Source organism: Delphinapterus leucas, chromosome 5, assembly GCF_059928025.1.
Source record: "Delphinapterus leucas isolate spDelLeu-1000000601 "Yukka" chromosome 5, BTC_Dleu_Yukka2, whole genome shotgun sequence".
In the NCBI taxonomy this organism is placed as follows: Eukaryota; Metazoa; Chordata; class Mammalia; order Artiodactyla; family Monodontidae; genus Delphinapterus; species Delphinapterus leucas.
In genome coordinates this window covers 76303123-76318565 of record NC_143133.1, presented here as the reverse complement: position 1 = coordinate 76318565, position 15443 = coordinate 76303123, and the positions used below count along the sequence as shown (strand labels likewise).

The 15443-nt window shown below is 39.3% G+C and overlaps 1 protein-coding gene across 4 annotated transcripts in view; it reads right to left on the bottom strand.

Annotated features, from left to right (window-relative positions):
- The window catches only part of LOC111169240 (RE1-silencing transcription factor), a 199769-nt gene that overhangs the window by 39349 nt on the left and 144977 nt on the right, over positions 1–15443 (bottom strand). For all 4 annotated transcript variants that reach the window (XM_089911979.1, XM_089911978.1, XM_089911981.1 and 1 more), the window contains one exon: positions 1905–2063. The gene's annotated coding sequence lies outside the window, so the exon portion shown is untranslated. The remainder of the gene's footprint in view (positions 1–1904; positions 2064–15443) is intronic.

The following is a 15443-nucleotide window of genomic DNA, read 5'->3' as shown; positions in this document are numbered from 1 at the left end:
ATTTTGATAAGTAATTTTGGTAAGTCCACTTCCCTGGTGTTCCAGTGGTTAAGAATACGCCTGCGGATACAGGGGACACAGGTTCGATCCCTGGTCCGAGAGTATCCCACATGCTGTGGAGCAACTAAGCCCGTGCACCACAGCTACTGAGCCCGCGCTCTGGAGCCTGCATGCCACAACTACTGAGCCAACGTGCCGCAACTACTGAGCCCACGTGCCTCAAATACTGAAGCCCGCACGCCTAGAGCCCGTGGTCCGCAACAAAAGAAGCCACTGCAAGAAGCCCATGCACGTTAACGAAGAGTAGGACCTGCTTGCTGCAACTAGAGAAAGCCCACGCACAGCAATGAAGACCCAGTGCAGCCAAAAATAAATAAATAAATAAATTTAAAATAAATAACATATTTATTTGCTGGTGTTTACATTGCTTTTTCAGTTCCAGTGGGGTAAAAATGTAAAGTAAATAAATTAGTAACCCTCATAAAGAAATCTCTAAGCAGGCTCATACATGGTTAAGTTGCCATGTAAACTCTTGGGAGGGTAATTCGGCTTGGGAGGGTAGACTCTTGAAGACTTCATTGTGCATACACTTTGTCCTAGCAACTCCATTTCTAAGAATTTACTCTACAGAAATAGTTGGGGGAAAAAATATATATACATATATATGTGTGTATGTGTATATATATATATATATATATACACACACACACACACACACACACACACATACACAGAGAGAGAGAGAGATGGTTATTGTGGCACTATTTGCAATCGCAAAAAACTGGAAACAGTCCAAATGTTCATCAGTAGGAGTTGGTTTTGGATGTAATCATAGACATATAGTTTCTAAAAGGGAAAAAATGGGGGGAGGGATAAATTGGGAGATTGGGATTGACATATACACACCACTATATATAAAATAACTAATAAGGACCCACTATACAGCACAGGGAACTCCACTCAATACTCTGTAATAACCTATACGGTAAACGAATTTAAAAAAGAATGGATATATGTATATGTACAACTGATTCATTTTGCTGTACAGCAGAAAGTAGCACAACACTGTAAATCAACTATACTCCAATAAAAATTTTTTTAAAAATAAATGTTTCATATAGATAAATATGGCTTAAATAGTACTGTATATTGGTATAAAAAGATATCTAAGTCACACTGTACAATTTTTAAAAAGCAGATTTCAGAACAGATCATATAGTATGAACCAGTTTTTAATTTTTTAAAAAGAGTATATGGGAATTCCCTGGCAGTCCAGTGGTTAGGACTCTGCACTTTCACTGCCATGGGCCTGGGTTCAATCTCTAGTCAGGGAACTAGGATCCTGCAAGCTGCACGGTGCGGCCAAAAAATAAAAAATAAAAAAATAAAAAGAGTATACATTGGTCTGAAAAAATATCTGGAATAACGTTTCAAACTATTTGTGGTGATTTGGGAAGTAGGATGACAGGAGATTTCTGCTTTCAAATAATAATTTTCTTGCTATTTGAATTTTTTATTATAACAAGAATTACTCTTTCAAAAACTGAAATGTAAATATATGGCCAATCCAGCAAATGCCTTATGTATCAGTTAGCCTAGGTCAGAGTTTCTCAACTTCAGCACTGACATCTTGGGCTGGATAATTCTTCATTTAGGGTCACTGTCCTTGCAGTCTAGGATGTTACCAGCATTCTGGGCTCTACATTCTGGGTGCTAGTAGCACACCTTCCTGCCCAGTTGTGACTCCAGACATTGGAAATGTCTCCTAGTGACATGGTTGCCTTACATAGCAACCCAGTTAAATTTGAATTTCATATAAATAGCAAATAATTTTTGTAAGGTTGTCACATGTAATATTTCTATGTTGTATCCCATAATTTTATTTGATAAATCTGGCAACTTACCTGGGGCACTAGTTGTTCTGGTTGAGGCCCACTGGCCTTAGGTGTTACACTGCTTTGTTGCCTTGACTTTTCTGAAGATCAATCTTGGTACAGAAAACTCCGCTTCTTTGTCCCTCTCTGCACCATGATATAGCCATGGGTTGTAGGCTGATTGGAAGCCTGCAAAAAGCCAAGTCATTTTCCTGTTACATCTCTTGCACTGTCTGCCACCAAACAATCAATAGTATCCCCCAGAAAATTCCCTCATTCAGACTAAGCTCCACAGTATTTTTCTGAAGAATTGCTGGGCCAGATAGTTTTGTGTAGAAAGTATAAATCCTGTCCTTCTGCTCTGGTATGATTCTTTCTAAGCTAGATCAGCCACCTCTACAAGGTCTATGCTCTAAGCTTTGAAAAAGGAATTGTAAGACAAGTTGACAAAGGTTTAATGAAAGATTACAAATACATTATGTCAACTTAATTCATAAATTTAGCATTTACTAAATGTCATTATATATTTTTTAAAACTTACACACTATATTTTCTCACTTCTCAAGAAATCCTGAGTATGCAGAACAGTTATTGAGAAATCATAACTGATAAATTAAATCAGTTACTTACACCCAAGTATTTTTAAGAGAAAAATATTAAATTATTACCATTTTGTATGGGTATATATATATGTATAATATTTGATGTGGCTGCATTTGAAGTTGATTGGTAGGATGTAAGGTAGGGCCTTGAAAAGCAAGAGTGCCTGGGGTCTCGGAGGCCTAGGCAGGTCTCTCCCAGAATTTCTTAGGAGTGACATAGGTTGTTTACATATGCTGGGGGGAAAAAGAAAAAAATAATAAACTAAAATTGATTTTGAGAGGTTAATAATATTGACCATATCATCGTCTAATTCTAAAATGACCCCCAAAATTTGATGGAGGGTAGGAAATACTATGATTTTCTAATTTGTATGTTCCCAAATTGTTCTAATTTTTCTCAAAAGGATGTGTACTTTTATAATATAGAAAATAAGAATTTTTAAAGTAAAATAAAATAATCTTGGAACGTCTTATAAGAGTATTTTGGGGGAGTGAAAAATGTTACAACTTTTTTGGAGAATAACTTGGCACGGCCAAAATAAACACACACACACACACACATAAACACACAAGGCTTCTGACCCAACAAAATCTTCTAGTGTATATAGATATACAAGTATATTCAGTCCAGTGTTTTCAATAAAACTAGTGGTTAAAATATTAACCAGGTTTATTTTGTGGAATGGGCTTATGGGAGGGTACTTTCACTTTCTACAATATGCATTTCTATATTATGCAGCTTATAATGTTATATTTAAGTTATAGGCCTCAAATTTGCTTATAAATTGTTTCATTCATTCAACAATCATTCAGTACTTACAATGTGTCAGGTTTACTCTTTTGAATCTTCCCTCACCAATGCAAATAAGGAGATGACTAATTGAATGTTTTCTGGGTACCAAGGAATCTACATGGTGCAGAAAGACCGGGTAGAAGATAAAATAGAGGGTGCTGGGGCTTCCCTGGTGATGCAGTGGTTAGGAATCCGCCTGCCAATGCAGGGGACATGGGTTCAGGCCCTGGTCCGGGAGGATCTCACATGCCGCGGAGCAACTGGGCCCTTGTGCCACAACTGTTGAGCCTGTGCTCTGGAGTCTGCGAGCCACAGCTACTGAGCCCGCGTGCCTAGAGTCCATGCTCCACAACAAGAGAGGCCACCGCGGTGAGAAGTCCACGCACTGCAACGAGGGGTGGCCCCTGCTCACCGCAACTAGAGAAAACCCATGAGCAGCAACGAAGACCCAATGCAGCCAAAAATAAACAAACAAATTTTTTTAAATTAAAAAAAAAATAGAGGGTGCTATTTGAAGAGTTCCTTGATCACAATCCTAAGGAACACCTGCCACACCAGCCACTTTGGAAAAGAAATTAATAGCTAAAGCTAATTCCTTTAACTGTCAACCACCACCCTCCAAGATCCAGAGGTTTCAGACTGAAAGTCAATCGAATTACCTCACCACTCACTCACCTTCCATATAATTGTTTTAGTGAATATAAACTGTTATCTTTGCTTTCTATATTCGGAAGCTATTAAATGAGTAACAGGCCCCAGCTTAAAACAAACCCGACACTTCTTCAAGTTTATTTTTAACATGTAATATAACTCAAAGAGAGACAACTATGTGGTCACTCTTGGTGGTTTATGCAGACAGCTGTGGTGACACTGATTACTCAACGTCAAGGAACAGTTAAGAAGAAATGACGTTCAGTGATTAGGGAATGTGGGACCAACACAGACTCACTTTGTTCTCACAATATCCCCTGTATAGAAAGTATGGATAAAGATAATTCATGTATGGAGACCCAGAAAATGGAGGCCGCCCCAGCAGCCCGGCCCAGGTCACAAATCTAAACCTGAGTCAGCCTGCACTTCCAGGAAACGCCGCACTCTCAAGGAAACCTAACACACAGAGATCACAGTCCTCTAGCTGAGCTTTAGCTAGCTCACCTTGCCCTGGAAAATAGGACCTACTAGGCTTATAAGGAAATCACGCCCTGTTTCCTGTTGCCTCTTCTAAGTGCTATAAAACTCAATCTGGCCTAAAATCCCTCAGAAAGAGGGATCCACTCTCTGTGAGCAGCATCCCCAATTCATGGATGGTTTTCCCTTCAATACAGTTCATTGAACGCGTTACTAAATTGTATTATCTTTGTCATTTGATAGTATGGACTCCCATTTTACAGAAGATTCAAAGAGAGGTTCCATGTCTTGCCCCAGGGAAGTGCCATGGAGTCCATCAATCTGGCATTATCTATGACTATGGCAATCAGTCCAAATACTACCCAGCTGAGTCTACCAGTCTGGGGCCCAGAGGGTACCATGTGAGTATGGGAGCCCCAGGAAACTCTGGAGTTGTTTCCATTGCTAAACTGACTCAAAGGCCTTGAATTTGTACCTATGCCCCAACAGTTTTAAAGCACTGCTTTATATAGAACTGTTTATTATAGCATTTTCAAACATAAAGTAGAGAGACTGGTGTAATGAAGTTCATATATCCATCATTTAGTAAAGCACTGTATTTTTTAAAATTCAAAAACTTGCTGAGTCATATGAGGAGGTCCATAAAAAAAGGTAGCAAGAGGAAAATGCAATTGGTTTGTAGTCTATCTCTACTATGAATTGGTTTGTAGTCTATCTCTACTATGAATAAGCTATGTAGCATTGGATAATTCATGGTGCCTTGTTAACTGAGACATAAAACCTGGAACCTGGCAGGGATTTGTGGGGACTTTTCAGACCTTATATCCTATACTTTTATTCAAAAGTTCTGTCATTCACTCTATCTACAAGCATTAAGCCACCATTATCTCTTGCCTTAATTAATGTCCCTTTGCCCATTCCTGCTCCTCTAACATTCCATTCTTCATCTAGAGGCCTTAAAAAGTCAACTTTTAAAAATGCAAATCAGATCATCTGATCACATCATTCCTGGGATAAAATCCCCTCAGTGCCTTCACATTTCTTTTAGGGCAATGTTTGAACTGCTTAACAAGTCCAATAAGAAGCTGCCTGACCTGGGCTGCTACCTCTTCTTTCACCAGCTCCACCACATTGGCCATTTCCAGTCTCAGACTATCTCCACGTGCTGTTCCAAGTACCTAAATGGTTCTTCTGGGCCTCAGTACTTACCCCCATTGCAACACAGACCCACTCTGCTTGGGCAGCTTGTTCTCATTTCAGGAATCTGCTTAAATGTCACATCTTCCAGGAAGCCTCCGCCTGAACTACATCAAGTCCTGCTAAGCCTCTATGTGCTCTGTTAGTACCTGGTACTTGGATGTCATGGCCCTAAACACTATTTATTTAATTATGCATGGCAGCCAATCCATGCACCTAACCCAGTCTGGGCCAGGACAGGTTTACTGGAGGAGACACTGACTTTGTAAGCAGGTAGGGTAGGGGGTCCCCAGAGAAAGAGAACCAGGCATGGCTTTCTTGACATAAGAGAAGCCATTTTTGGCCTAAGCCATTTTGTGATCTAAGCCTGGCCACAATGATTGCCCTTGAATGGGTCTCAATAATTAATGATCTTAAGGGAAGTGAGGGAATGGAGGAACAAAAGAAAAGCAGTCGGGAAACAATAGTTCAGCAATAAAACAGAGTCCTAGTTCCCCCTCAAGGGGTATACATCACAATCTGATATTCTGAGTTGTGCAGGAACTGAGGGCCCCACTCAGGTGGAGGACTGAATGATGATGTTGACCTTTTCTGACTTCCATCAACTAAAGCTTGGACTCTGTCGACTTTTGCACCAGTTCTAGCCTGAATTCTCCCTTGCTCAAGCCCCTTCATGAATATGCATATACCACCCAAGCCCCTTCATAAATATGCATGTACCCTTAGCTTAAAAATTCCACATTTTGCTGTTTGGAGAGACACTGCTTTGGGAAAGATCTCTGGTGTTCTCCTTACTTGCTGCAAGTAATAAATCTGTTGATGAAAAATTAATCAGTCGATCTAAGAAAGAAATGGAAAATATTATTCGAGCCAAATTTGAGGATTATAACCCAGGAAGAGCACGTCAGAAAGCTCTGAGAACTGTTCCACCCTTTAGAAGTCAAAGCTTTTTTGAGACAGAGGGCTGGACATCAAATGAGTCATTGTGCTAGGTCATGTGACCTCTTACAAGATCAAGAAGTAATGCTATCTTTTAAGGAGTTGTCTTGCTGATGCTAGAAGTTCCTCTTTAATGTTGAGCAGGTATTCCTCCCCCTCCCAGGGGAAGGTTGGTGATGCATAATGCGGATATACAATGCACAGTGTGGGGAGAGAGGAGTCCAAAGGGCTGAGAAGATTTTTTGTTTAAACTTCTCTTGTCTTGACATAAAAATATGACTTTTATTTCACAAATCATTACTTCTTCCAATCTTTGGCTTGGTTGTATCTTTTGCCCTAACACCCACCAAGAAGCAAACCCAGTTTTCGGGTAACAACTTTGTGGAGGAAATCCATCCAACAAGGCTCCAATAGTCTTATTCTTATATGTGGTAAGTGGTTCACTGAGGGAGGGGAACTCTTTCAGTGATCTTTCAGGAATATTCAGTTACTGACATTCCTGCTTGATATTCTGCCAAACTAACTTAGCCTGTGGTCAGGTACCATCCATCTTTTCCCATTCACAGTGAGCAGAGCAACTATTGGTCAGTACCAAGATGGGCTGGTTAGTAAATCAGCAGGAACTGGGTAAGCCCCCTCCTTTTTTTTTTTAAAGACGGAAGTGGGAATTATAATAAGGAGGTAGACTTTTCCTTAATATAGCTGCAAAACTGAAGCATAACTTTTTTTGTTTTTTAGAATAATCACTGATAATTTGTCAGCAAGTATAGATCATCTTAATCTGGAAGTCCAAATAAAATGGGTCATTTACACCTAGAGAGAAGTTTTAGTCCAATCATTGACTATCATTATTTTACAATAGTCATAATTTAGTTCTATTTTGTTAGTTTCTATAAATATGAATTTAAACACTGAAGTATTATATACTTTATAAGTATTAGATTCTGGAATTTTTTGTGATTCACAACTAATTAGAAACAAACTTGTAAAAAATATCAAACATTCCAGAAGTGTACGATTTGAAAACTAAAATTTTATATATCACTCGTACTCAAGAATAAGTAGTGTCAATAGTTACATGGTTAAGGCTTTTTTCTAACCATATATGACATACATATAAAATACATATTCAAGCTAAAATTATTACATACTGTCCTGAACTTTTTTCCTTTAATAATATATCTTGAACCTGTCATTATATGTAGATTTGTCCAGTTCTTTTTAATAAATTCCCAGAATCCCATGTATTAAAATTTTAAAGCATTCCAAAAACAAAATTAAATATTTGTATACTGAAATTTTCTTTATGTTGCACAAATGAAATTCATTTATTCATCGTTTTTACTGAGTGTGTCTCCTAGAAATATTCCAGTAAAGTGTGCTCAGACCTAAAACCCACCAAATCCAGTTATATATAAAAAGATCAAATTGAATTTCTTGGAGGAATCTCCCCAAAGTAGAGTTGTAGGAGGATAGATAAAGTCAGTATAGAAGAAATAAAGAGGATGTTTCACATACATGTTTACTTGGTGCATTTGTGACATGCAGTTTCAGGAATACAAAGAAAATTATTTTCCCATTTACAGGAGTGAGGTCTTTAACTGAAGACAAGGTTTTGATAGAATAGATAAACTAAAGGACATTGGTTTGCATATGCAGATCACTTCAGAGTGACCTCCAACATTCCTCTGGAATTGGTTTAGTCTGGAGAGGAACTCTACCCCGGACCCCTGCTTTAAATACTATAGAATAGTATTAAATACTGTAAAAACCTGTTAGAAAATAATCAGATTTTCTTTTCAGATTGACATATTTTGCTGAAATTTTTTTAGAGTTTAGTTTCTTTAAGTATTTTAGGAGGTTGGATTCTTGCCTCTCTGAAGGAGAAACAACAGGGGAGGAGAATGACCAGGTCTGTTTGCAAAAGGTCACTTTGGCTAATGCGAGGGAATGGATTATAGGGAAAAGTAGCAGCCTGACTGAGGTTTTATAAATAACGCATGAAGTTTAAGTCATTCCTTGGCTCAAAAGCCTTCATCTCATAGTAAAACCAAAGGCCCTTCAGTGCTCAATCTCTCCAGCACCCGCCACCGATTTTGGGGGTGTTGGGCTGCACCCAGCCGGCCTACAAAGCCTATACTTGCCCAGCTTCAAGATGTTAAGAAAAAGCCTGGAGTCAGCAACAGAGACATCAATGGTTTAATGGATGGGGGTGAATTTAACATGTCTGAAGCAATGTCCTGAAGCGACACCCCACTGTTTGCTGCAGACAGCGGGAGGGATGTGGGAGCAGTCTTTTCTCCTGGCGGGAGGGGAAGATTGCCAGTTACAGGGGGAATTGACATCATGTTGGTTCATGGACTACCAGGGAAACTAGCAGAGGGGCCCGCCCCTCACCCAATCACTAGTTTGGGCCTGGGGCAAGTAGGTAGGAAGGTCAGTCATGTGAGTAGGGTATGTACAGAGAGCAAGAGAACAGCCATCTTGAATGGCCTGACCAAGCAAGGAGCTTCCTAGGGCAGGGGTTTTATTGTTTTGTTCACTGCTATAGGGCCAGTGCTTAGCAGAGCTTCACATAGGCATGCTGATAATACTGGTTCATGAGTAAATGGTTCTTTCATTTGGGGATAAATTAAAAAATTCTTAACCTGGTATCCAAGGCCTATCTGGGGCAGTCACAGCCTCATCTTATCATCTTTGCCCAGGGCTCTTGCTGGGGTCACACTCACTTGCTTTAACTTTCTCAGTCTTAGAATTCCCTGCCTAGAAGGATCTTAATGTTCTCTTTTCTTGTCCAACTCCTTTTCAAACTTCAAGTTTCAGCTTTTATGTGATTTCCCAGGAAGCCTTTTCTTGCCAATTTTAGAGACTCTTAACAACAAACACCAGTTTTTTGCCTTCTTAGTGTTTATCATAAATAATTTTTCTTTTTATCTATAGAAAAAGCATTTTGAAAATTTCTAGACTATTTTTTTAGAATAGTTTTAGAGTTATGGAAGAATACAGCAGATAGTACAGAATTCCCATACACTTTCATTCCCAACATAGTTTACCCTATTATCTTACTTTTAAAACGGCACGTTTGTTATAGTTAATGAACCAGTATGTGTTCATTTCTTTCAACACGTTATTAGTATTAAGTAAAGTCCACAGTTATTCAGATTTCCTTCGTTTTTACCTAATGTCCTTTTTCTGTTCCAGAATCCCATCCAGGATACCATATTATGTTTATTCATTGTCATGTCTCCATAGGCTATGACAGTTTCTCAGACTTCCCTTGTGTGTGTGTGTGTGTGTGTGTGTGTGTGTGTTTTTAATATTTATTTATTTATTTATTTGGCTGCACTGGGTCTTAGTTGTGGCATGTGGGCTCTTAGTTGCAGCATGTGGGATCTAGTTCCCTGACCAGGGATCGAATCCAGCCCCCCTGCATTGGAAGCACGGAGTCTTAACCACTGGACCACCAGGGAAGTCCCAGACTTTCTTTATTTTTGATGACCTTCACAGTTTGAGGAGTACTGGTCAGGTACATTGTCGGATGTTATTTTTTTAAGGAAACTTTTTATTTAAGAATAATTTCTTAATAGTAATTTAATTCTCTTTGAAAAATTAGTACTAGTTTTTCCCAGTACACTATAATCTCCATGAAGTTGGGCCATGTCTGACTTACTCACAGCTGTATCCCAGTGGCTAATACATAGCAGACACTCAATATAAATTGCTAAATGAATAAATTATTGCTCATGAAACAACATTCCTCCAGGAGGTATCATTGGAAATTCCTACTCTTAGGAATTCTCCTCAGGGCTAAGTATGGCCTTCTTAGTATATCATTCCAAATCTTTCTTAGTATATCAGTACAAATCCATTCTCTCTTCTAGTTTAAATTCAGATTCCTTCTGTCCATTATGTTTTTCATATTATTTTACTTTACAATATGTCTCCTTTAACTCAACTTCTTTAGCGTTCATTTTCATGTATATATGGGTTCATTATAGCTAATCCTTACTGAATGTTGTAGAGCATATCCAAGGAGCTGTAATTACAGCAATGTATTTAGAAGGAAAAATTCCTTCTGAGAGGCTTACAGTCTCCTTGAGAAGACTAGATATGTACATAGAAATAAATATCAAAAAATGAAACATTGGGTAACCTTGGAAATGAATGATATAAACCTGAAATACTTACTAGGTCTCTGGGAACAGAAAACTCAATGGGACCCAAGACAGTAGGCTTGAAAAAAATCCATAAACAATGCTCAGCTTTCTGAGAGCACTTGGTTCTGGTGATGGATATTCAGTTGTCAGCCCTAGAACCTGAAAATATTTATAGCATCTAAATAAAAGGTATGTGTCAAAGGAATATGGTGGAAGGAATATAAGCTTTAGAATCAAAATTCCAGCTCTGTCCATTGTAAACTGTGTGCTTAAGAAATAGTGTGTAAAGATTCTGATACGTCTTTAAAAAAATCATCCAAAACATGGAAATAAGGCAAAAAGAAGCATGTGTACCTTTTCAATGTCATGTTTGAGTTCTATCTTAACAGGTCTGCTCAAGGATGATTTAAATCTCTAGGGAAACGACCACTTTTGCTATGCTATTTACTGTTAATCAGGCACAGACTTTGTGAAGTTAATGTTAACTTGTAGATTTTTGTCTGATAGAGAGGAAAACGATTTCTCTCCATCAGAAAAGATATCCCCAAAGGCTATAGTTTTATTGCCCTATAGGACATTAACTAGTTGTGTCTCTCATCTAGCAAATTTTTTTTAGCATGTCTTTCCTGGCAGACTTTGTAAGTCTCTGTTTTCAAATGGTGAGCTTTACCATCTGTCTGTTCCCTTACTGATAAGTTAAACAAATCTTTCACACACACACACACACACACACACACACACACACACATTTCTCTGAGAGCCATATTTTAACTTTGGACAAGTAACTAATAAATATCCTCTTTGTGTTCAGCGTTGTATGGGAAAAGACCTTTTCTTTGGCAAAAGATCTGCCCAGTCTCCACAGGTTACAGGGCTTAGTTTTCCTGCTTATACCTTACAAGCAAATTTAGTTTTGAACATGAGAGGTTTAAGATGCCCATAAAATATGCCGGTGGAGACGTCAAGGAAGTTCTAAACTTAGAGTTCAGGGAAGAGGCCTGGGCTGACAATGTAAGTTTGAGAGTCATTTACATCATTAAGAAGGTATTTACAGTCATGAGTATAAACAGAGAGGGATGAAGGAGTGGGGAAAAGAATGAGAGAAGAAATAAAGACTGATACAGAATTGTTAACATGATACAATACCAAATTGGAACTACAACATTTAGAGACCCACAGAGGATGAAGCGGTAGCAAAGGAGACTGGAGAGGGAACAGACACACCAGAGAATAAAACAGTATAGTGTTAGAAAAACCAGAGGGCTGGGTCAAATGCTGCTGAGAGGCTGTGTCAGATAAGGAGTAGAACACATATATTAGATATGGCAACAAGGAAGACAGCCAGGACTTTAAAAAGGTCACTTAGTGTGGAGTGATGAGGACAGATGCCCGGCTGGATGTGAATGGGTTGAAGGGTAAATGGAAGCTGAAGATGTGGAGAAAGGGCTTCCCTGGTGGCACAGTGGTTAAGAATCCACCTGCCGATGCAGGGGACAGAGGTTCGAGCCCTGGTCCAGGAAGATCCCATATGCCGCAGAGCAACTAAACCTGTGCGCCACAACTACTGAGCCTGTGCTCTAGAGCCCACGAGCCACAACTACTGAGCCTACATGCCACAACTACTGCAGCCCACGCACCTAGAGCCCACGCACTGCAACGAAGAGTAGCCCCTGCTCACCACAACTAGAGAAAGCGCGCGCACAGCAACAAAGACCCAATGCAGCTAAAAATAAATAAATAAAATAAATAAATTTATTTTTTTTTAAAAAAGATGTGGAGACAGTACAAGTAGAAAACTTATACTACAGATGTACCTGAGACTTCTGGAAGAGATTTAGACTCTACAAACAATAATTACGTTCCTAGCAGGATCCTGATGATCGCACCAAAGTGAAATCCAACAAGATTAGATGCCTGGTACACACCACACTGTGCTACGTTATAGAATTCTTGAGAGCAATACTTGAGGAAGCTTCTACTGAAGTGGAATGTGGGTTCTAGACTCTGACTGCCTGGGCTCAAATCCCAGCTGTCTCATTAACTAGCTCAATGACCTTGGCAATTACTACAACTCTGAATCTCAGTTTCTTCCTCTGTAAAATAGGGATAGTTAGTAGCACCTGCTTCATAAGTCGGCTGTAGAGATAATATCTCAAATAAAGACTGTGTTTGTGGGACTTCCCTGGTGGTCCAGTGGTAGAAAATCTGTCTTCCAGTGCAGGGGATGTGGGTTTGATCCCTGGTCAGGGAACTAAGATCCCACATGCCGCAGGGCAACTAAGCCCGCATGCCACAACTACTGAGCTTGCCCGCCACAACTAGAGAGCCCGCGTGCCGCAAACTACAGAGCCCACACGCTCTGGAGCCCGCACACCACAACTAGAGTGAGAAAACCCACACACCACAACTAGAGAGAAGTCCCCATGCCACAGCGAAGAGCCTGTGTGCCGCAACAAGACCTAACACAGCCAAAAAAAAAAAAGACTGTGTCTGTCATCTATGCTTGAAATTTCTCAGCTTGCACTTAACTGCCATGAGGGAGAGAGGGAGGTCGAGACAGAGACAAAGACTTGGCTAGGGCCCTGGTGGTCCGGGGGTTAAGACTCTGCGCCTCCACTTCAGGGGCGCCGGTTTGAGAACTAAGATCCCCTATGCCTCATGGCCAAAAAAAAAAGAAAAAAAGACTTGGCTAGGGAATTGTTGTAGATATCTAGGCACTTCCGCCAGTGGTGCCTTGTGTGTTGTTCTTAGCAAGAAAGGAGTGATAGTAAACCAATCTGACCAACTTCCTCCTTGTTTTAAACCTGTCAGTGCTTCTCCACAGTAAAGCCCTCAAGTCCTGGTTTAAGATAGTTTTTATTCATATGCTTTTCATTCTTAAATGTCCCCTTATAAAAAGTTTTCCTCTATTAATCCATTTAGTCCCTGCTTTTGAGATCTCATTCCACTGAGTTTTAAGAATTCTGTAATCTAAAGTCTTGCTTCACAGAGTGTAAGTCCATCAATCAGCAGCACTGTCATCACCTGAGAGCTTAGTAAAACTGCAGAATCTGAGGCCCCACCCAAATCTACTAATCGGAAATTGCATTTTGACAAGCTGTCCATGCATATTAAAATTTAAGAGTCACTGTTACAAAAGAGGTAAAAGGAACTTGGGAAGACTTCAGGGATCCAAGAATTTTTGCACTGAAGTAGGACAAATTAAAACTAAATCTACCATGGAAATGTTTTCCAAAATCAGATGTACAAGTTCAAAATAGAATTTGTGACATTTTGTATACTCATTAAAGTGACTTGCTACGGTTGAGTATTTAAACTGTTTTTTAAGTATTCAACTTTTTCAGAGAGCTGGCCTTTCATACTCATAAGTAGGACTTAAATAATGACAATGGAAAGGACACATTCTTTATTTTTAGACTCAGCCCTGGGACAAAGTCATCTCCAAGAACACGTGTCAGATAGAAGAGGTCAAATGGTTTCTTTTGCCATATTTTCTTTTTTTCCTTCCAGAATCAATAGTAGCCACTTTTTAAAATCTTCTTTTCCTATTTCTAAAGAACTCATGTTCCACTGCTTGTAGACAACTTAGCATTCTCTATGACAATTTGTTCTTGTATTGTTCCACATAAGAATTTGATAATTTTTAAATGCCCTTTCTGTGAACTTCTTGGTTTCAAGGAATTTTTTGTAACAACATCTACCTACAACTCTATTCATCAGGTTTGCATGTACATTTTATATCATTTATCGGAAACAGTTTGTCAGTTTTAAATAGTTAGGAGTGGGCGCAAAAAGATATTAATAAGTTCATGATGATGAGCATAGCATATACTACTTGGACCTATTTGAAATGTGATTAATTATGGAAGGCATTGGGAGCCCAAAGTACAGCTTTATCCAGTATGGCTGGCATCTTCCTTTATCTTACAGGAAATGGCCAAGAGTGGAAACCTGGAGAGTTAGGATCTGAACAAGAAGCCCCTGGTCCTTGACTGATTGTTGAGGTGTGATGGGCTGGGGGTCAGGACACCTATTAAACTGTTAAAAATTTTATAATTAGGTACTTTCCATAGTCTTAAAATTTCAGTTATTTCCCTCAAATGAGGATGTATTAAAAGTGATCGTTTTGTTCCAGTGTAACTAAAGTAATATATTGGATTAGACTATTTTATGCCCACCCCTGTGAATGCCACTGTCCTGGTATCATTTACTGAGCATACTGCCCCAAACAAGCCAGTAATCTTGAATGCCATTTCCCCATTCTCTCAAAGCTCCTTGTAGTAGAAAGAACATGATTTTAGAGTCTAGAGATCTGAGTTTAGATCCCAAGAGAGCTTCATTTTCTTCTCATCTATAAATTGGGACTCTTAAATGTTCTAGGATTAAGATGGATTTGTACAACTTGTGCCCCGTAATCATGAACCAATAAATGTTAGTTCCTTTCTCTGGCACTGTCTAAAATGTCTTAATCCTTCAAGAAATATTGCTGGGTGTAGAAGGCAGAAATGGTTTATGGAAGACAGCCCCTAGGGCACTGTTATCACCCTAGCAAGGATCTCCTCTTTTCTCTACCTGCCCTTGGAATTCCCCAGCTACAGCCTTGCAATGTTAAGAATCACTTTGCCCACAGCAGAGGCAGCTTGTGAATCCAGTGGAGATCTGAGATGAAAATGCTGCCCCAAGCCATGTGACGATGGTCATACATTTTAGAAAGGAACATTATATAAGCAAACCCCTGGAAGTTCCCTTTGCT